Source organism: Vulpes vulpes, chromosome 12 (genome assembly GCF_048418805.1).
Source record: "Vulpes vulpes isolate BD-2025 chromosome 12, VulVul3, whole genome shotgun sequence".
NCBI lineage: Eukaryota > Metazoa > Chordata > Mammalia > Carnivora > Canidae > Vulpes > Vulpes vulpes.
In genome coordinates, this window is record NC_132791.1 from 143,147,615 (window position 1) to 143,170,317 (window position 22,703).

Here is a 22,703-nt window from a genome sequence, read left to right on the forward strand (position 1 = left end):
GCGGCGGCAGCCCGGGGGCTCCGGGAGCCCTCGCGCCCCGGCACGGCCCCCAGAAGACACAAAGCTCTGCCGCCAACAATACCTGCGGGCTCCTCCTGGATCTCCCGGGCGCCGGCGCTGCGCGTCTCGCCGTCTCCGGTTCCCCGCGCCGTCTCTCTCTCCTCCTCTCGCGCGCGCTCTCCCCCTCGCCTCTTCCAGAACGCGGCGGCCAGATGAGATCCTTGGGAGAAAAAAATGTGAGCGCTCGCACGATTCCTTTCTCTCCGCCCGCCGCTCGCGGCGGCACCGGGCTCGCTCCTTTCTCCCTCGCGCTCCCGCGCGCGCCGCGCCTCTCGCGCCCCGCGTTTCCTTCTCAGCAGCCCCTGCGAGCGCCCTCAGTAGCCATTATTCACGGGCCACCGGGGGACAGGAGGTAATTAGAGACCGCCCCGTGGCCGCATCCACTCGGCAAGCGCGATGCGGGCGCGGGGTGCGCGCGGGGAGGGGCGCGCGACGAGGGGGCTTGGCTGCGCGCAGCCCGCGCCCCAGACGCGGGGGAGGGGAGGAGGAGGAGGGGGCAGGGAGGGAGGAGGCGAGGGGAGGAGTGGTGAGCTCGGGTAGGGAGCGGGAGGAGGGGGCGCCGGGGAGACGCTCCCGCGGCTCTCACCGCGGGGGCTCGGGGTCACCGGCTAGGAGGCTCCAAGGCGCTTTGGGGGTGGGGGTGAATGTCCCCGTGTGTGTGTGTGTCTGTGTATACGCGAGCGCGCGCGCGCGTGTCAGAGACAGAAGAAGAGGGAGGGAAACGCTTTAATATTTTTCCAGTGACTTACGAGCCCGTGGGTGAGCTCTTGGCTGCGCGATTAGGTCCGTGCGTGCATCGGTGTGGCTGTGTATATCTGGTCTGCCCTACGTGTGAATGTCATGGGGTTGGGGGGCCTGGCTACGAGCTTGTGAGTGTGTTGCTGGGTCTCGGAGGAACTGAGTGATGCGGTGCCTGCGTGGAGTTGTGTTTGTGCGCGATCGTTTTATGGGGGATTGTGTGACTGCGTGGGTGGCACTGCGTCCATGTGGGGTGCGTGTGTCCGAGGGGCTGTGTGCCTGTGTAAGGTGGCGTGTACAGGATTGTGTCTCGAGGCTATTGTGGATCTGTGTGCGCTTGTTTGTGAGTGGGATTGCGGTTGTTGGGGTTGTGGAGCTGGCGTGTAGGGGGCAGTACGCCTGTGCAGGGCTGTGGGTCGCCGGGAGGCTGTGGCGTGTGTCTGTCTGCGGGCGGTCTGGTGTGTGGCTGCGTAGGGCTGTTCTGCGTGCCGGTATGAGGCCTGGCGGGCGCGGGGGGCGGGAGAGGGGCTCCGCGTGGTGTCGGGGATGGCACCGCCGCAGAAGAGCCGCTTAAGGCGCGAACGGGCTGCGCTGGGGTCGGGGCGCAGCGCGACGAGTAGTGGCGGAGGAGGGGCGGGGAGAGAAGGCGGAGACCAGGGGGCCTTCATCCCGCGCCCCCCCCCCGCCCCCGCCCCCGCCCCGCACCGGAGACGCAGCTTGGAGATCCTGGTACTTGCCGGCTTCGCGGTCCTAGAGGCGCTGGGTTTAGGGGACCCTGCTGGGCGGGGGAGACGCCTAGGGCCTGGGGGCAGTGGAACGGAGACTCGGAGATCCGGAGCAGCCCAGAAGTGCGCGGCGAGGGTCGCCTGAAGAGGCGGGGAGCGGTCTGGAGACAGCAGAGGACTGGGCCAAGACAAAGAGCGGGGCCGGGGCCTCGAGGCGGGACCGCACCTCCAGGCTCCCCCCGCGGCGGAGGGACAGCCCAGCCTGAGCGCTAACGGCCGTGGCGCGGAGCCCCGCGGCGGTGGCACAGCCCTTCTGCGCCCTAGTCCGGGAGCCGCCACAGGGAGCAGCTCCAGAGCCCCCCGGGGCATGGAATTACGCGCCCCGGGAGGGGCCGCGGTCGGCGGAGGGTGGGGGGTGTGGGAGGTGTTCCGAGCGTAGCAGGCGGGCGCCGCGCCCCCGGGCTGTGATTGAGCGCTCCACTGGCCCGCCCCTCGCCAGGCTGCTCACCGCCCACGCAGCCATTCATTCATTCATCTCTGCGTCTCTCCATCTACCCACCCTTCCATCCATACACGTGTCCGACCTATCGTCCGCTCACCCAATTATCGCGCCAGGGATCACACAGACGTGTCAGCCCTGGCTCCCTCCACTTTCTCCTGCTTGCCAGTCTTGTTTGTCTCACTCTCTTACCCCCCTCCCCCCATGCTCCCCACTCAGGCCCCTCTCCGCTCTGCCAAGGGGAGGAGCGCACCCACGACCTCTATCACACTTAGGTTTCGCTGTTCAGTGATTGCCGGACTTCCTCTATTAACCCCCCACCCTGCCGCTGCTAACCTCTCCATACATCCCACACTCCACTCCTGCAGCAATTACGAGCCAACTGGGTGTGGGGAGTCTTCTCCCCGCCCTGCTTGGCCCTTCCTGAGGCCTGGTGGCAACACATCTCTCCCCACTGCCTCCTCCAGGCTGGGCTTCGGGAAGAGGGGAGTGAGGAGTAGAAGTAGGAGTTTCATAGATTGCTGTGCCTCAAGGTCTTGGCTAAGGGCTCAGGGGAGGGTAGCACAGGGGAACACCAGTGGCTTGAATAGTCACTCCCAATCCTACCATTTGTAGTGTCAGATGGGAAACTAAAAAGCACAGATTCCTGAGCTCTGGCACAGACCTAACCAATTCAAGTGCCCAGAACCTTTGCACATGCTGTTCCCTCTGCCTAGGAATCAACAGCTTACAGCCAGGCTGGGCAATCACTGGCCTGCAGCATCTTACAGCCTACCCAGACTCCTGAGTGTGGCTGTGCAGGGGCACAGGGCAGGCCTCTCTTCCAGAAATGGACCCTAATGTGCCCTCTGGGCTGACCGCTAGCTCACCAGGTAAGGATGCAGCAAAAACAAGCAACAGTGGGCACCTACTCCCAGCCAGCCAGCCCTGGGCAGCCCAGCTCCCTGTGGGCTCTAGTCTCCCCGTCTTTAGAATGGAGGCTATTTGGTGCCTGTCTTCAATGATCTGGCCTAGGAACCAGGGTCAATCAGTCCTGAGGCTGAGGAAAGGCCCAACATGTGCACCAGTAGACAGAAAAAAGCCCATATCCCTGCTGGGGACCACCAACCCAGACACAGACTGGACTGCAATCCCCATCATAGTGCTGCCTGACAACCCTCAGCCTCAAATTGTCCCTGTCACATCCTGACTCAGCCGCCTCCTCCACACAGCCAGCTGCAAGGTCAAGATCAGCAGGTAGGGGTGTGAGGATGGTAGCATGTGCCCCCTTCACCAGCGGGGCAGGGACAGGCTCCCCTCCCCAGTTTCAGAGTGATCACACAATCAGGCCCCTCCCTTACTCACCACTTGGATCTTCTAGATGTTCCTTGAATTCACCAGACACAGGGTTTTTGCACTTGCATGTCCCTCTGCCTGGAATGCTCACCCCCACCTTCTAATGTATCGTATAATGTATTTATTTAGGTATTTTGTGCTTAGTTTTGTCTGTGTGCTCAATGGTGCACCTCTCTACCTGGATTGTGCCTAACACACGTTCAGTAAGTGCTTGTTGAATGAATAAATGAGTAAATGAATGAATGAAGCAGACCCAGCCCAGGGCTTTCTCCTCTTTGAACCACTAGCCCTTTGGAGAGGAATGGGGGGAGTGGATAGAGAGCATCTGGGCAAGGACAGGCCATGTGGCTGACTCATCTGTGGTCACTCTGGGAGCACCCTTCATGGATTCTGGATTCTGGGCACATGTCCTAGGGGTTTGGAGGAATGACTCGGTGGTGGGATGGCTTGTCCCAAAGGAGAGCCGAGCCCTTCATCTGTTCCAGGGACCTCTCTGTCATTCTGGGGGCAATGTGGCAGAGGGGTCCAGATTCACACCTGCCAAAGGGGGATAGAAACCCCTACCTAGCCAGGGCCTCTCCACAAGTGTTATTGTGGATGGTCATCAAGATGGCCCCTGCCCAGGGCGAATCTGCTCATCTGTGAGAGGAGAAATCCAGGCTGAGAGAACACAAAGGACTCAGCAAGAGTACACAGGCAGACAATCTGATCCCCACCTAAGTTTCTAGAGCAGTCTTGCTCACCTCTGCCTGGCACAGAGCAGGTGCTCAAGATGCATTTAGCAAATGAATGAATAAAGAAGACACAGTGTCAAAATTCAAACTTAGGTCTATATGGCCTCTGAACCCCTTGCTTGTTCCATTAGACCCTCCTGGCAGGATTCCAGGGATCATGGTGGCAGCACCCAGCACCAGGCAGGTACTCCATAGATGCTGAAGGAATGACTGGCAGGCGAGGCTGCCTGTTTGGCAGGCTCCCTGCTCCTGCCAGGGGTTTGACTCCACTGCTCACCACGTGAGTCCCTGCCCCAGGCTCAGTGTTGAGAGGGGATCCCCCAAGGCTTGGCTGGCCGGAGAGTTTTATGGGCCAGCATGGTACTCACAGGTTTCAAAGGGCCAGATGCTTCCTGGGGAGGTGCGGCAGTGTTCAGGAGAGCCTGGCCTGGACAGGTCACCCTGTTGTTCACCTAGCACAATCAGAATAGCTGCTTTCCTGCAAAGTGTGTGTCCAAATACCATTCTAGTGTTGAATAATAAACAGGGGCCAGTGAGGAGACCCCAGGCAGGGGCCTGGGGAGTGCAGGCAATGGGGGTAAGTGGAGCTGCTAGACATTAGGCTCCCTGACAGACCACCAAGGACAGGGCTTAGTCAGGGGCCACCCAGGTAGACACAAAAGGCAGAAAAGAGGGGTCTGGGCTTCACCTACCAGCAAGGCAGGTGCCATTAAGACAAAGTCACATTCAAGCTCAGCCCTGGTCTGGGAACCCCCAGACCCTCCTGGCTTTGAGATGTCATGGCTCTCCAAGGAGAGGACAGACTGCCTGGCACTTGACCTGCAAGTCTGCAAGCCACAGGTCAGAGGTGGTCCAGGCAGTTTTCAACATCTATTTTACACATATTTACAGAGTAGTCAGCCAGCGATTTCAAAACTCTTCTCTTTCCCTTGCATCAGTCACACACTACCCCCATTTCAAAGACTGGGTCACTGAGATCCAACCAATTGACTTGCCTAAGATCACAGAACTTGTGTGTAACAGAAGTATTTGCCTGGCGAATATTTATTGAGCACCTACTATGTTCTAGGCACTGTTCTGTGTGTTAAGGATTCAGAGCAATGAGCAAGACAAAGCCTCTGTTCTTTGTGGTCATGAGTCAGACAAGAAACAGAATGAATGGGCAAATTATATAGTAATGTTGCATTTAGGCAAAAAAATAAATAAAGCCAGGGAAGGGGACTGGGAGCATCTGGGGAAGGGCTGGGTTTTCACATTGGGTGGTCAGAGAACTTGCACTTGAAAACATTTGAGAACACACTTGAAAGGCTAAGGTGGTAGGGTATGCAGCTGTGTGGGGGGGAACACTGCAGGCAGACGGAACAACAGGTACAAAGGTCCTGTGGCAGAAGCAGGGTGAGTTTTCATGGAATAGCAGAGGCTCCTGTGGCTGGAGCAGAGTGAGCAAGAGAGCAAGTGGGAAGAGATGGAGACAGAGAGGTGCCTGGAACTACACCATAGGACCTTGTACACCTTAGAAAGAACTTTGGCTTTTATCCAGGAGTAAGATGAGGTATCTCTGCAGTGTTCTGAACAGAAGAGGGACATGATCTCCCTGAGGTCCTCACAATATCTCCAGCTGCTATTGAAGAGCATGGTCATGGGGCTAGGGCAGGAGCAGGGAAGCCAGTGAGGCGGCCCCTGCACTGGTCCAGGTGGAGGAGGACAGGGCCTGGCCCGGGTGGGGGCTGTGAAGAGCCAAGGAGGTGCAGGATTCCGTATTTTATTTGGAGACAGGGCTGACAGGACCAGCTGGTGCATGTGGCCCAGCCAACCAGAAGGATGGAGCAGCCAGTCTCGCTAGGTGAATGGTCTGGGGCAGGTTCCCCAGGATGAGGGGGAGGCAAGCCCTTAGGAAGGGACAAACCTGTCCCATCTGATGGGTTAACAAATATCATACCAATACGTTAGCTTAGACAGGTGCTGAAGAAGCCCCATTTTATCGGGTGTACCAGAAGCAGTGCCCTGCCAAGTTAGTTCCCCACACCAAGCCTCAGTTTCCCCTTTTAATGAGCATGTCGGTCCAGGGCAGCAGCTGAGGGCCGTATTTGCCTTCCCTCTCTTGTGGCTGCTGTAGTCCCCAACTGCCTGAGTGAACTCACTCTACAAATCTCTGCTCTGGGCTGCATATCTAGGGGTTCCCACCAAGTGCCGGGCATTGTTGGGGGGCACAAGGGAGATAGCAGGGAGCAAAACAGCCGCCCCCCCCGCCCTTGTGGGCCGGTTGTGGTCACTAAGCAATTCTAGTACTGTTACTTTCTCTCCCACACCAAAACCCTCTACCACGGAGCACTTCCTAAGAGCCAGGCCACCATGTGAGACCAAGAGCAAAACACTTGAGAAAATGTTTTTCTTTGTAAGCAAAGAACTTGATGTTTCAGCTGGGGGTGGGGGGTGGGGGGTGGATCAACATTATAAATATCCAAGTTCCCTTAAAGTTTCGAAACTTTTTCTTTTCTTTTTTTTTTTTTCCGAAACTTTTTCAAACACGAGGTGTGCCCCCCACCCCTGATCCCAGGGAAGGCAGTGGAGGTCAGAGGGAGATCTGGGGTCTCCTTCTATAGGTTCCAGCCAGAGCCAGGGCAGGAAAAGGCCTGGGGACCAGGGGGCACTCTTCCCTTTTCTATCTGCCTTGGGCTGGCCCTGTGGCCCTACAGGGGCTGGGGAGGTGTGGGGGTGTCTGCCCATCAGGGTCCTCAGAGACCAAACCAGATCCTGCCTTTGATCTGCATGACCTTTCATTTCTGCTATCTGTGGCTTTCTCTGCCATCTGTCTGTCCATCCATCCTTCTTTACTAGGCTGTGGGAGGCCACCAGATGAGGTCACATAGCTTCAGGCTCAGGCAGGGTACACCACACTCCCCATTACAGGATCCCCTTCACTGGCTGTGAGCTTCAGGGGAGCATCGTAGCCCCTCAGCCTCCATCTCCGGGGTGCTCTGAGCCTAGGCAGCCTCAGCACCCCCTGCCTGGCCCCCATGGGCAGTCACCTCCTTGTCTCAGCATCTGAATGCCCTAGAAGGTGCTGAGCTTGGGTCCCTGAGCTCAGAGGAGGTAAGGTCCTGCATTCAGAATGTGGCAGCTGAAGGCAGGGGTGGGGGGCTGGGAATAAGTGGGGAGAAGAGAAGGGTCGGGAGCAGGAAAGACAGAGCAGGGACAACAGGAAGGAAGAAGGGAAGGGACTGAGGAGTAGGAGAGGAGTGGAGGCTACCAGAGCAAGAACAGGGGAGAGGGAGGAAGGGATGGTAGAGCACCAGGACTGCCAGGTAGCATCTGCTCAGCCTGTGGGGCTGCCCCTGCTCTGCATTCTCCTCTGCAGTCCTGGGTCCAGAGGACACCCCTTGGTTCCAGCTGTGATCCATGCTGCCAACTCCCAGCACATGTGGCCTAGCTGGGATCCTGTCATGGCCATGGAAGCCACCCACGGCAGTCAGGGGACCTCTCGAGTAGCTACAACCCAGGGTTCAAACCCATCTTCTTGGCCAAGGAGCCACCAAGGGGCTGGGGGTCTTCCCAGCCCTCTGCCTCAATACAGATGGCCCCCTGACCCTAGCCCCTGATTAACCCTTATCCACAGCCCCAGAGTGAGCCCCCTGCCCTGACCCCAGTCCTAGACTGACCCCTGCCCTCTGCTGTGAATGGACTTCTGGCCCCAGCCATGGTCCCTAGCCACAGACCAACATCTGGCCCTTGCTCTGGACTGGCCTGTGACTCCAGCCCCAGCCTAAGCCCGAACCCTGATCCTTGCAGAGGCACTCTGTCACTCTGGTGAAGATCTCCTGGACACATTCCACCAGGCCACTGGGGACCACGTGGGAAGGAGAAGGGGCCCAGCTCAGAACCATCCAGCCCCCGAGGTAAGGAGCACCATCAACCCCATACATGGCCCACGCTGAGCCCTTAGGGTCACTGGGTGACCAAGGAGGGCCCGAGGCCACTGACACTTTACCCACGCGGAGTTCACTGGCACTGAGCAGGAGGCCTGCTGGGGCCAGAGCAAGCAGGCCAGACAAACACACAGACACACTCAGAGCCTGACAGACCTACACACACAGTCAGACCCACCAGCCCAGCCCCTGAGATCCTCATACACAAAAACACGCATGCAAAGACACACACAGCCTGAGATGCACAGGCATCAGCACACAGACGCAAACCAAAGACACACAACCAGACAGGCACAGGCACACACAGACTGTCCCCACCCCCTATACAGCACCTCCAGCCCAGGCTCCGTGGCTCCCTAGGTGCCCCAGAGTGGGAATGACAACAGCTCCTTCCAAGAGGATGTGGAACTTACTCTGAGTCCCAGTGGCTTCCTCTGCCTGCCTGGAAGAGAACTGGGCAAGAGGGCAAGTTCAGTCCCTCCCCCAAACTCAGGGTGGTTGCTGCTGCCACTTTTTTGCAGAGAGGGCCTGGCCCCATGCCGCCTAGGAGATGGGGAGGGAGGTCAGGACCTGCATAAACACACAGGCTCTGAGCACCTGGCTGGGTCAGTGGTTGAGCCTTGGGCTCCGTCATGATCCTGGGGTCCTGGGATAGAGTCCCACAGGCTCCCTGCATGGAGCCTGCTTCTTCCTCTGCCTCTGTCTCTCTGTCTGTCATGAATAAATAAATAAATAATCTTTAAAAAAACAAACACAGGCCCCTCGGGGGAGATACACGGGCACACACATCCATATATACGCACACTCACAAAATCAGAGACTAACTTGTGTCTCTATATGCATGCAAGGAAATGTAGGCAGGGATATACACAAATGTGCTCGCATAAAAGTGACACAGTGCACACGTCAGGAGACACAGAGACTCCTCTATGGCACACTTGCATACACCTCTGGGTAGCAGCCATCTGCCTCTACACATCATTTGCTCTCTGAGCCCAGGCAGTCCCCAGGGCCCCTAGGTATCTCTGGGTGGCTCAACCACTCCTCAGGTAACCCCTCTAGGCCCTTTCCAGCTCAACTCAGAGCTCTGTGGGCCTCTGCCCTCCCTCTACCTGGTGGCCCGGGGATGGGGATGCTGTCCCCAGGGCTTCTCTTGGCTTCCAGCTCCCGACCCCACCCAGGTGAGGACCCCTGAAGTCCACCTTCCATCATCCAGTCTGATGGCTGCAGCTCCCACTCAGACCTGGGTTGGCCATTGCATGCCCTTTGTCTTCAGCACAAGTAGGCCAACTCCCTCCCTGCTAAGTGACAAACCAGTCCTGTCAGCTGCAGACTGGGTTAAGAGACCCAGTCCCAGCTTAGTGCCTCCCAGGGCAGGGGAGTCCCAAGTAACATTCAAATGGAAAGCCCTTTTCAGGGGTGCCTGAATCTGCAGAGATCACTGCTGGAAGGAGAGAGAAGAAAGTGCTGATCAAGAAGGAGAGGAGGGATGCTAATTGTGCTGTGTGAATTTTTCATCACCTGAGTGTGTGAGAAGGAGAAGGGGAGCTGGGAGGAGGGGAAGGAGGGCGGAGAGGGAGGAGAAGGGGATTATTGTTATGCTTTTCCTCCCAGTTTGGCTTCATCCCCAAATTCCCCAGTGGAACCCAGGTGACTATGCCACAGGGCAGGGGTGGCATGTGGAGAGGGTGCTAACTCTGCTAAGCACCCCCATGGAAAGCACCCACAGAATCCTCTGTGGGAGGTGCCCCCCCTTTTTTAAAGATTTTATTTATTTATTTGAGGGAGAGGGAGAAAGAGAGAGCACGCTAGTGAATGAGTGAGCAGGAGTGGGGGAGGAGCAGACAGAGAGGGAGAAGCAGACTCCCCTCTGGGCAGGGAGCCTGAAGACTATGTGGGGCTCAATCCCAAGACCCCAGGATCACGAACTGAGCTGAAGGTAAATGCTTAACCAACTGAGCCACCCAGGTGGCCCAAAGGAGGTGTCTTTAGCCCATTTTAGAGATGTACAAACAGCCTCAAAGAGTAGAGGCTAGAGCACAGGTCTGAGTGGCTTTGGGGGAGCCTGAACTACTGCCTTGTCTCAGGAGCTGTTCTCATTCACCTGTTAAGACCCTGAGGCCCAGCTCAGAGCAGTCTAGCCTGGGCACACATTTGGAGGAAGGAAGTTGAACCCCTGGCTTCAGAAGCCTGCTTCGGCTCTGACCTCCAGGAGAGTTACTGGGTGATGAAGTCATGACTACCATCCTCCCCACACATCCTAAACCAGGCGCTGCCTCTGCCCTCCCTCAAGGCAAGTCCAGCCCTGCCCTTGGCTGTGTGTGTCTAGGAGGCTCTGCACCCTCTCTGAGAGGAGAGGTGATGCTTCTGATCCTGCTTCCCTCACGGGGTCAGGGTAGGGGGCAGTGATATGGGCTGGAAAGCAGCCTTCTGAGCTGTAATCATTCTCCCTAAATAGCACCAAGTTCACAGTGTGACACCAGGAGAATCCTCCCAAGCCCAGCCCCCCAATGAGGTAGCTACAAAGGACCTTCACTCGACCAACTGACAGGACCAAGAGCCAAGTCCAACCAACCCCAAGAAGGATGTCCTTCCAGGCCTATTTGCATACATTTCTATGGTGGCGAGGACTGCAGTCAACTTTCTTAGATGATCCATACCACTCCTAAAATGTGAGGATCCATACAACTCCCAAAATGTGTGACAGGAGACTCACAGCCAGCCGCTTCACATCATATTTCTGAGCCTCCGATTCCATCACTTTTAGAATGGTGGAGTGGCAGGGCCTGGGCTGTGTTAAGGATTAATGGAAATGTGTATGTGAAAGTCACTACGGGGTCGTCTGCTGTGTCATGCGCCCCTGACAAATGTTAGGTCTGATGGTTATTATTCCCTCCTGCTCTTCAGAGAGATGTGAGTTTTCGATTGCTGGGATGAGTACCAAGTTCCAATTTCATGGTGGTGGTCTGAGCATTTAATTCAGAAATCCTGCTTGGTTGTGCTGCTGGGGCAAAGGCCCGCCCGTGCTTTGACCCTGGTACTCAATGACTACTAACATGTGCTCTGGGCTACTGTCCCCAGATCCCTTTACAACCTCCCAACAGCCAAGTAAGGGGCCTGGGAGCCCTGTGCTGCAGACCCAGAAACCGGGGCTCAGAGAGGGAGCTTAGGAGGAGTAGAAGCAACAGGAAGACAGATTTCACCTCCATATAAGGAAGAGCTTGCTAACAGGCAGAGCTGCCCAGAAATGGAATGAGTGAGCTGCCTTGGGAGGTGGTGAGCAACCCGTGGCTAAAGGCGTGCAAGCAGAGAAAGGGGGTCTCTGGGTGGCAAGGGCACGCAGGCAGCTCAGACACTAGACGGGGGAGGACCACTGGGATCTCTGGTCCTGTGACTTGACCAAGGCCATGTGAGCAGGAATGGAATTCCAGAAGGTCAAAGCTGGGGGCCAGAGCAAGCGCTCTCCTGCTCCAAACCTGCCACGTGAAAGCCCAGCAGACAGAGCTCAGTGGGGTGGAGCGAGAGGCCTAGCCCTGTGAACCAATTCCCTGCCTGCCCCCCAGATCACATAGCATTGATTTCTCAGAAAGAAAGGCCTACTTTTTAATTTAAAAGTTGGAAATAGACACAAGTAGAAAGGAAAGAAATCCCAAGTCCCCCTGACCCTGTGACAATTATCACTAATATTCCCTTCCAGTTGTCTCTGTGGGCATCCATTTTGGTTAGAAGTCCCGGCACGATCTAAGAAAGATGTTTCCTTACTGAGATACAATCCGCATAGTATACAATTCACCCTGTAAACGTGGTTCTCGGTACATTCAGAGAGTCCTACAGCTGTCACCACTATCTAATTTCAGAATGTTTTCTTGCCGCCCCCCCCAAACCCATACCCATTACCAGTCACTCCCCACCCCTCTGCCACACCGCAGCCCTTGTCAACCACTATCTACTCTTGTTTTTATGGACAAGTGTAGTGGCCCCTTCTCAGCCTCCCTGCGCCCACTTCTGCCCCCCTCAGACCTTATGGCGGCCAGAGGAAGCCTGCCGAAACCCAAGTCAGATCCATCCTCCTCTCACTTGGAACCCTCCATGCCTCCCACCTCACACAAGACTTGAAACCAAACTTGTACCACAGCCTGCAATCACCTACCCAATCAGACCTCTACTACCTTGACCCCCGCCCCTCCCATTCTCCCCCCCCCCCTTTCCTGCTCCAGCCACACCAGCAGCTCCTCAAACACCTCAAGCATGGTCCGGCCTCAGGGCCTTTGCACTGGCTGTTCCTTCTACCTAGAACATGCTTCTTTTAGATGTCTGCTCAGCTCTTCTGACCACTAGTCCTGCTTTTTCTTCATAACACTTATCATCTGTCAGGTCTGTCTTTCTGTCCTCTGTCTTCTCCTCCACTAAGATGGTAGAACCATCGCCTGGTGTCTTGTTTGCACCTAGCATGGAGTTGCAGTTCAGTGAATATTTGCACTGTCTCCAATAAAGTAAGCAACATAAAAGGAACAAATGCAAAAAACCAAGCGCCCCACAGAGCAGACGTTATGAACGAGGCCCTCTGCCTGTGGACATGTGCGGTTTAAACCACACTGTGCCTTTTGTTAATTGAGCCAGGAGAGTTCACATAAAAATCCAAATTCCGGTTTCTCTTGAAAACACCAATCTAGTCATCTAGGGCCGCACAGCCTCGTGACAACTGTCAGCAGGCACTGAGAGGTGGAGCCCAGGGGTGCTGGGGTCCTGGCTCTGGGGTCTGGGGCCAGGCCTGGGGCTGCCTCTGCCAGGTGGCCCTCCCCAGGTCGGAGGCTGGGAGGTCCTGGGAGGCCAATGCCTTGTGGTTCCTCAGGGATGCCCAGCTGTGCTGCCTGGAGGGTGGCCTCCCTCCGTGAGAGACTCGAGTCCTCTGCTGTGGCTGCTCCCCAGCATCTGGGGCCCTGACTCATTCCCTGACACCAGCCTCATTTCCCACCCACCTTTTACATGCCAAACGGGTCAACCAGAGACACGTACCCGGGCTCGCCAAGCTCCGTCACTGCTCGCAGCCAGTGTGCCCCGTGCCTGCCCTCAGCTTCATCCTTATGTCTGTCTTGGGACCTCACCTGCCCCCAGAGGCCCATTGAGGCCCCCCTCTACACATCTCCCCCTCTGACTCTGAGACAGGGCAGCAGGGGGGTGGCACCTGCTCATCCCAGCCTCCCCAGCCCTGGGCATTGCCAGGGCACAGTAGGCCCTCGGGAAGCTTGGCTAGAGGACTAGATGAGTGGCACCTACCCCTGTGGGCTGGGAAATGAAGAAGGGATAACATGTGCACCTAGAAGGGTCCGACTTGGGTCCTGCTCCAAGCCATCGTGCACTTGTCAATCACCTACTGTGATTCCAACAAAGGCGGAAAAGCTTGGGAAGGCCTGCAGTGGGGAGGCTGGTCCAGGGAGAAGGCGGCTCGGCTGGAGCTGAGTGTGCTGCTGCAGTTGTGTGTGTGTGCGTGCGTGCGTGCGTGCGTGTGCGAGAGCGTGCCTGTTCATGCTGATGAAGGAGGGCTCTACAGCAGGCAGTGTCCAACATTCTCCCCGGGCCTCAGTCTCCCCACCTGCATGCAGGGCTCCCCTGATCACCAGCCCCTCTGGCCCCACGGTTCAGGCCTGCCTCCCCACCCTGGGGAGGTTTCAGGGTACTGCAGCCCTGCCTCCCCATCCATCAGGATTTTGCTGCATTCCTGTGAGTCATTCTCCAAACAAACCCCTGCGTGCAAAGGAGAGAAGGGAGCAGGGGAGGGGGAGAGGGGAGGCTGGATGCAAACCCAGCCCCGCCTCCTCCCTCTCGCCTGCTCCCCCTCCATACCCCCTCCCATGCACACTTGAAGCCCAGCCCCTGGTCCCAGGAGAGCTCTGGAATAAGAGTCTGGTCAGCACGTACCATGAACTTGCTGTGTGACCTTGGGCAAGACCCTGCCCTCTCTGGGTCTCAGGAGAGGATGACCCTGAAGGTCTTTACCTACAGGATGCCTAGGCTTCCAAGGCATATTCTGTCTCAAATGAAGCAGGGTGTGGGGTGACGGTATTCATGGGTGTCCTCAAACCAGCCTCTGCATACTGCTTTGTCTCAGTTTCCCCATCTCTGAAGTGAGGAGAAGGCAAGTCCCTGGTGGCACAGGTGCAGCAAGGCAGGGGTCCTCAACATGGGCCAGCAGCTGGTGCCCACCAATCACAGGACCCAGGCCAGCCTCCAGCCCCGAAGCAGGGTGGGGGAAGGGGAGGGGGCTCCCACCGGAAGTCCCAGTCTCCTGCACTGGGGCCTCACAGTGCAGGCATTTCCCTGGGGGAGGCGGGGTGTGGGAGGTGTGGGGGTGTGTAGAGGGCATCTCTGAGTCACAGAGCCAGGGGCCAGACCAGGAGGAATGTCTTTATGGGCGGACCCCAGCTCTGGGAGTGGGGGATGAAATACTGCTGGAAATAAAGGAGGAAAATTCCCCACACCAGCAGTGAGAAGTAAAATGGCTGTGGCCGTATGCCCGTGTGTGTGCATGTGGGTGCATGGGTGTGCATGCTTGTGTGCTCCACAGGGTGGGGAGGCGGGTCCCACAGGTGTCTAGTCATGCAGCTCAGGTGCTAGGGCCCGGTAGTCCAAATCATTAAGGACTGTGCAAATATCTGTGTGCCAGTACATGTCTGCCTGCATGGCACATGAGGGAAGGGCAGAGAGTGCAGGGGGTCTCCCCAAAATGCTTTCTCTCGGGGCTAAAGTGTCCTTTGGGCTCTGTTTCTTTGGGAAAATCCAGCTTCCTAGTCAGCCTCCCTGCAGCCATCATCTTTGCCAGGTGGGTGTATGCACCAGCCTGTGTGCCCCTCATACATGTGTCTGTGTGTGCTTGTGTGCCCTCAGAGCTCCAAAGTAAGTGTTGTGAGTGGTCATGCGGCTGCAGGCTGGCTGGCAGGGGACAGTGTGTGTGTGTGTGTGTGTGTGTGTGTGTGTGTGTGTGTGTGTGACAGATTTTGGAGAGTGTGAGAAGGGGGTGTGAGTGTCCATGAATGTGACCACAAGTGGCAGGGGTGCGTGGGTGTGTCTGAGTGTGGGTGTGTATCGGTAGTGCCACAGAAGGCTGGCATCTAGGGATGAGCGTGCGTGCAAGAGGATTTCCGCCTGAAATACCAACTCCTGGAACGGCCCCAGCCAGTCCCCAGCTCCGCCTCTGCCCAGGCTGAGCCACCTCCTTAGCACTCTCATTCTCTCTGGCTCCATGAAAAGCAGGTTTCCAGAGCCCCAGGAGCTATACCCACGCGTGAGCGCACCCCCGCCACAGGGCTCTCATCTGTGGGGCCCCTAAGACTCAGAGCAGAGCTCCAGCCCTCTGCCCACACAAGTGCCCGGACACACTTCACTATGGATCTGGTATTGGGGTTCAGGGAGCCCAGGCAGGGGTTCCACCTTGACCAAGGCCCATTGGGCATGGAGGCCACACAGGAGGGAGAGGAAGGCCAGAGTGAGGCCAGGGGCCTGGATGGGCTGCCGGATGGGCATCTCACCACAGTGTGCCCAGTGGGGCTGTGGCCACCTGGGGGCAGGAGAGGAGCCCGCCCGCCCGGAACAGCCCACAGGACACGGTGGGCGGCCCGGTGGGCCGGCGGGCGGGCGGGCGGGCCGACCTGGTTGCGGTGAGCTCAGAGCCTGGGCCACCTCCCAGCTCTGCCTTCAGCAGCCTGAGCCACCTGCTCAGCCTCAGCCGCCCCCTCCACTGAACACGGACCTTGTCTTCCTGACGAGGCGCAGCAGGGGGCTGGCACGCTGCAGGCCCAGAAGCTGTCACTCTTGTTACGGCAATGGTCCCCCGGCTGCTGTGAGAACAGGTGGGAAGAACACCAGGCTGTGGGTTCCTCTCATGCATTGAGTAGACTTGCTCTAAGTCCTTTCTGCTCACTGAGACTCAGTCTTTCTACCTGTAAAGTGGGGTGATGGGGTAACGCACCCCATAGCACCTGAGGGTAGAAAAGACCCATGGAAGAGGACTCTAGGACAGACTGCTCCCTCTGTGTCCAGAGTGAGGCCAGCAAGGGTCCCCAGCACAGGGTTCAACCTGGCAGTTGCAGAGCTGGTCAGCTCTGGGTGTTTCCATGGGGGGTAAGCATTTGCATACTGAGACGATGGGCTCTTGTTAGCGGACGCCTGGCCTGAGACAAAGATGTGGTCTTCAGTCTCTGGGCCACTGCTCTGTGCCCTCACCATGCATGGAATCCCTCAGTTGTCAGAAGGGGTAGACAGGTAAGAGAGGGCCATTGCTGAGGGATGGGCGCATGGGGCATCCCAGTCTCAAACGACAAGTGACAAGCTGCCTGGGGACATTACAGGAGGCATGCAAGGAGGTGCCAGTGTGGGGCAGCCCAGGTGGCTCAGCGGTTTAGTGCCACCTTTGGCCCAGGGCCTGATCCTGGAGACCTGGGACTGAGTCCGGCATCGGGCTCCCTGCATGGAGCCTGCTTCTCCCTTTGCCTGTGTCTGTGCCTCTCTCTCTCTCTGTGTGTCTCTCATGAATAAATAAATAAAATCTTAAAAAAAAAAAAATGAGGTGCTGACGATAGTGATCCGCTCACCCACAGAGTCCAGGCCCAACCCAGGGAACTCTGGGATTTCAAGATTCCATAATGAGGGAATCTTTCTACATGGCCTCCCAGCCTCGCTGATGAGAATAGCCCAGAGGGAAGGCCACCAGAGCCAATTCCTTTCTCCTTCTATCTAGGCTCATGAGCCCTTGTGTTGCTGGAGCAAACAAGGGGCTTGCTAAGCACCCAGCTTCTCGGAATTCATCAAAGGGTCTCCTCCTGGGGAGGGGGCTGGCCCCCACCCCTACTGCCACCTCCAGGTCTGTCAACACTTGGGAGAGGACCCAGAGAGACCCAGGGGCTGAGGAGTCATTACAGGGAAGCAGGTGGGTAGCAGAGCGAGCGGAGGAAGGCATGGGGACAAGGATGGCAGGGGTGGCACCTGAGAGGCTGGGAGATGGCATGGGTGGGGTTTAGGGGTGCAGCCTAGCCCATATGATGGCAGCCTTCTCCTACCCTCCATACTGTGTGTGCCTGGGCCCCTCAAGTGCTCAGGGAGCCTGAAAGCTCCTGAACCACTCAGGACTTGCCTCCGCTCCCCCCTCTATTGGCTCCCAATGGGCTCAGAATGAAAGCTGAAGTCCTGGCCTGGCCTGCAGGTTGTGCAGGGGCCCTTACCCCTCCCCTTCACTGTTTCTGGGACACTCAGGCTTCGGCAGTGCCCTTCCCCCAGACAGCCACGAGGTTCACTTGCCTCCCTCACACATCACCTGTTCAGGAGGCCTTCCCCGATTCTCTAATTTAAAACTGCAAACATCTCCCAATTCCCGAGCCTCTTCTCTGCCCTGCTGTTCCCTCGGTGCATTTGCTGACTTCTAGCACACTCTGTAGTACTGTCTCCCAGCGGAACCCAAGTTCCACCAGGGCAGGGATCTCTGCTTTGTTCCCTGACGTCGAACCTAGAACCATGCCAGGCACATAGTAGGGGATCAATAACCGTGTGTGGAATGAAGAGCACACCTGGTTATTCAAGAAAGAAAAGCCTCCATCTGAGGCCTGAGCTCTTTCAAAGCCTTCCCCTGTGGGAGTTTCAATTCTTTTTTTCTCCTAAGAAAGCACAGAGAGGAAACTTTGCACCACCGCTTGGCTCAGGCCCCGCCCCCAAATCAATGGTTCCCTCTTGACGACAGGGGTGCTTCTCCTTTCTCTTCAGTGTTCAGTCCAATAAGCAGCCCACTTCCTGGATAGCTCCCCTGGTGTTGCTTGGGCACTGGTTCAGCAGTGAGGATCCCAGACCTCCGCTGTCCCCGAGCTTCCTTTGCAGACCCCTGTGTGGTCCTTGTCTCCGTAGATCTTGGCCTGGCCTCCTCCCCACCTCCTACGGCTGATCCTTCCTTTCAATGGGTTTTGCCCTCACCCTTCTGCCCAGGTATGAGGCCAAAGGGCAGAGTCTCCCTTTAGCCTGGCCAGACTCACCTGCCACCCCTCAGCTTTTTCTCAAGCAGGGGTCCGGAATGCCGGTCCTTCCCTGTGCCCAGCTCTGCAAGTCTGATGCCAACACCTGCCCCTTTTGGCATTCCCCCCTCCCAGCCCCACAGGGGAGGCTGGCCCAGTCCCCCAGGGCCACCTGAAGCAGCTCTGCAGAACAATGGCTACCTCCCCCTGGGTTTCTGAAACAGGTGTTCAAGAGACTTTTGACAAATGAATGAATGAATGAATAATGCCAACAAATTAGCAAGAAGGTGAATAAATGAGTGAGAGTCTGAGTGGAATGATTCTCGAAGTAGGTCAGCAATGAAGTTGTATTTTTTGGGCAGGCCTCCTCTACGCTCATGGTTCTCTTGTGGGGATCCCTGGTGTGGGGGGCATCTGGGTGATAACGATGACGTCGGTAGTCTTATCAGTCAGTCTAGGTGAGGCTATCCTGATACAACAAAACCCCCAAATCTCAAGAGCTTAAAACAACAAAAATTTATTTCTCGTTCACACCACACATCCTCCCCGGCGGGGAGGCTCCTGCTCACTAAGCGTTCCCACTTCGGGCTGTCAGAGGGAAAGAGTGTCCTGGCATGTCGCCCTCGGCAGTGAAATGCTCGGCCTGGAAAAGCTGTCCAGGTCACTGGGCAGACCTGGTCATGTGACCCAATCCCCCGCAAGCCATCCAGGAAGCATGATCCTACCACGGCCTTGGGAGGTTGAGGAACTGGAAGTTTCGGCCAACAGCTCTAATGACACCTCCAAAGACACCAACAACAGAATGAACAGCAGAGACCACTAATGGAGCCGTCCCTGTGTCCTGGACACTGGGCTTAGGACTTGAAGTGGGGTTTCACTTAGTCTGCATGGAATCATCCTGAGTTCTGAGGCTACTGCTGGGAATATTCTCATTTTTCAGATGAGGTAACTGAAGTCCACACAGTGAAGCGACTCACCAAGGTGACACAGCTTGTAAGCAGTGATGCAGAGATCAGAACTCACAGCTGTGGTTCCAGGCCCTCATGGACCCCACTGCCTGGCTCGGGCTCTTAGCTTCCTCCACTGAGGCTGCCCAGGGGGTCAAGGCTGGCCCTCAGACCAGAAGTGCCCCACACAGAGGGCCATGCTGACCAGTCCTACCAGAAACTGCCACATCCCATTCATTCCAAAGATGTCTCCAACACTGGAACCCCTACAGTGGGTGAGGCGAGTCCCAGGTTTTACTGAGAGAGAAAAAGGCTCAGAGGGAGTGATGACCGAAACAAGGTCACTGTGCATGGCTGAGACAAGATCACAAAATGGGGTTGTGATCACAATTACAGATGACATGGCCCATACCTGACAACCCAGTACGTGCTCAACAAACACTGTGGCTCTTAGGATTGTAAATGGCATTTATTTTTGTACCCCATGTCCCTCTCCTCCCATTCCAAATCTGAGTTGCAGACTATGATTAACCCTTTTTGAGCTACAGTGGGGCCCCAAGACCAGAAAGCCTATGGCTAAAGACTCTTGCTCTGGCTGCCCTAAGAATGCATTTCACTCCCATAGGCAGTCCCTTGTCCCAAAGATTTTATGCCTAGAAGTTTGACCAGAATGAGCCCCCACCCTGTGCCCAAACCCTGCTTCGCATCCATACCAAGCAGTGTCAGCGACTCACAGGGTAGTAGGCCCCAGCAGTCAGCCTCCAAGGGCAGCCGTCCTCCTAATGTGGACAGGTCAGATCCTTCCCAGCCTGCTTTGAGTGCACCCTCCGCTAAGAAGCCTGGAGTCTCCAAGTCTCCTTACCCTTTTGTCCCCTGTGCTCAGCTCCTAGAGCTTTCCCACTGCCTGTGAATTCTACGCATAGTTCACTGTCCCAATCATCCAGTCCAAAAGCATTTATTGAGCACTACTCCACACAGAGCATTGCCAACCACCATGAGAGAGGTGGAGTTGAAAGGGCATGGCCCCACCTTCCTGTGAGCCCAGGGTGTAGCAGGAACATATGCATTCATGATGCCCCACAGCCCAGGGGTTCCTAACACAGGTTTTGAAGTTGCACAGAGATGGTTCCAGGCCCAGCCCTGCCACTTCCCAGCTGAGAGACTGTGGAAACTCTGTATCATCTCCACTGACCTTAGTGTCTCTATCTGCAGAATGAGATAGTAAGAGAATCTATCTCCTGGGTGGTAACAGTTACTGAGTACCAAGAGCTTTGTGCAGAGCCTGGCACATAGTAGGAGCTCACCTCTACTGTAATCCTTATTCCTCGCCTTGACAGGACAAGGGCAGAGTCCCGAGGCATGCCAAAATAGACCTCCCTCCGGGCTTCCACCACCTCATTAATAAGAAAGGACTGTCCACCAGGCTAGGATGCCACCTGACGCCCCTGGCAGCCTGCCCATTCACCTCCATCTTGTCTGCAAGGACATCTGGGGATGGGGATGGAGCATGCCAAATTCTGGCTGAAGGCCAGGCATGCAGGGACCCCAGCAAACCAGAAGAGACCCACCCAGCAGGCCCCACTGCCACTGAGCTCACATAAGGTCATTGCAACACACCACACACACACACACACATACTGTATGCACACAGTAGGTCCACAATAAACATCCTACATGGGGCTGAGGCTAAGTGGTGCCCTAAGGTGAGGCAGGTAGTTAAAGTCTGCAGTGGGGGGTGGGGGGGACTGAATTTGATGTCTCAGCAGTAGGGAGCCACTGAAGGTTGCAACTGGCCAGTAGAGGGACCTCTGCCCACCTCCCCAGCCTCAGGTCTCCCCACCCTCTAGGAAGCTGGAGCTTTTATGTGGTGTCCCTTACTCCCCCCCCCACCAATATGAGTCAGTGTTCTGTCCCAGGCCTTTGCTTCAAATGTTCTTCCCACCTAGAAAACTGTTCCCAGCCCCTCTGATTAGCTCAGGTATATCCTCCTTCCAAGTTGGGCTCAGAAGCCTCTCCAGACCTTCCCAGTGTGGGCTCAAAATCCGTTCTCTGCTTCCTGCAAAGTGGTCCTTTTTACATTAGAGCACAAGTATTTCCTTCTCAGGCCACCTCACCCAGACAGGAGTCCTTGGAGAGCAGGGTACTGATGTGACTACCCTCTGTGCCCCAGCACTGCCTGACACAGGACAGGGCAGGGGTCGGTGGCTTCATGATGGACATCACCATGGGCTTCAAAATTCTGTCTCAGAGATGGCACAATGGAGGATGGAGAAGCCCACAGGGTGAAATGATATCCTTGGTGCACCTGCTCCCTCTCCCCTTTCTCCTTCGTTCTGTAGAGAGATGAGGGGGGAGAGGGGCAGGACTAGGAGAGAGACAAGGGGGTGCAGGTCTAGGCCGCAGGCCCCTCCCAGTGGCTCACTGGGTGGGGTGCAGAAGAGCACAGGCAGGTCCCACAGAGAACACCTGAAATCTCCATGTGTCCTGACCTTCCCATCATTCCCTACAGCCCCAAGGGCCCTCACTCTGGCCAGAGGGCTCGGGGCAGCACTGCAGTCCACAACTCATGCCATCCCCAGGCATGCTGGGACAGTCAGACCAGACTGACCTCAAGGAACTGTCCGTCGGGGGAAGCAGGACACACTAGGTCACCCCTCATCCTAGGCAGCCCCTTCCTCCAACAGAGGGAGCAGGAAGACAGAGGCTGCCTTGTTGGAGGGGACAGGGGTGGATTTCGGGGCGGGTGGGAGAGGCAGGAGACGGGCCTTTGTTCCAGGCAGCGGGAACAGCTTCTTGAAAGCCAAGGGAGGTGAGGCAGAAAAAGACAGGCATCTGGGGGGCGGGGGCGGGGGGCTCCTAGAGGTCGCCCTGGACGCCCTCCGGGCCCCTCGGCCCACGCTGAGCGACCACCACCGTTGTCGGCGCGGGGCGGCGTGGCCGCGGCCGGGCCAGGGGGCAGCGGCCGTCCCAAAGGGCCTTGAACGCCAAGCCCAAGATGGCCCAGCGGGCGGCGGCGGGCGGGCCGGAGGGAGCGCCGAGGCCGCCGGCGGAGCAGGTCTCCGAGGCAGGGCGATAAATTAATTAAATGAACCTGCCACGCCAGCCTCTCCCCACCCGCGCCGCACTCCGGGATGAGCCGGGCCGGGCCGCGCCCGCCGAGGCCCCCCGCCCCTCCCTCGGTCCCTTCCCCGCCGGGCGCCGTTTTCCAGGTAATTAAGGCCGTGCGGGCAGGCGCGCAGCTGCTTCCGCGGCCGGCCGCGCCTCCGGCCCGGGCAGGTGCAATTAAACCCGCGCGTTCGCGGCCATTAAGCATTAATGCAGCTCATTAGCATAAGAACGAGAAGACGCTTTGATGGCGGCAACCCCGCAGGGGCGGCGGGCGAGCGCCGTAGGGGCGGCGGGGGGCGGGCGCGCGAGCCGGGCGGGAGCCCCGACCCAGCCCCGGCCACAGGCCGCCCCGCATGCGAAGGGGCCGGAGCCTCCGTCCCCGCCCCCGCCCCCGCCCGGGTCCCAAGGAGGGCGGGGCAGGAGGCCCACCAGCGAGGGTAGGGGTCTCTTTCCCAAAGGCACCGCAGGGTAAACTGAGGCTCGCAGGTGCCATGTGACTTGCACAGGGGGTCCCACTACCAGGGAGCCAGAACCCACGTCTCGGCCTGCAAGAGGTTCCGTTATTAACAATAGCAATCCACACTTAAGCCCTGTTTCTGAGCACTTAGAGGAGACTGTCACTTAATCCCACCTCCTCCA

At 57.2% G+C, this 22,703-nt stretch overlaps 1 protein-coding gene across 1 annotated transcript in view; it reads right to left on the bottom strand.

Moving 5' to 3' along the window:
* The window catches only part of RAI1 (retinoic acid induced 1), a 120,912-nt gene that overhangs the window by 81,152 nt on the left and 17,057 nt on the right, over positions 1 to 22,703 (bottom strand). Inside the window, exon 2 of the mRNA XM_072730545.1 lies at positions 83 to 220. The gene's annotated coding sequence lies outside the window, so the exon portion shown is untranslated. The remainder of the gene's footprint in view (positions 1 to 82; positions 221 to 22,703) is intronic.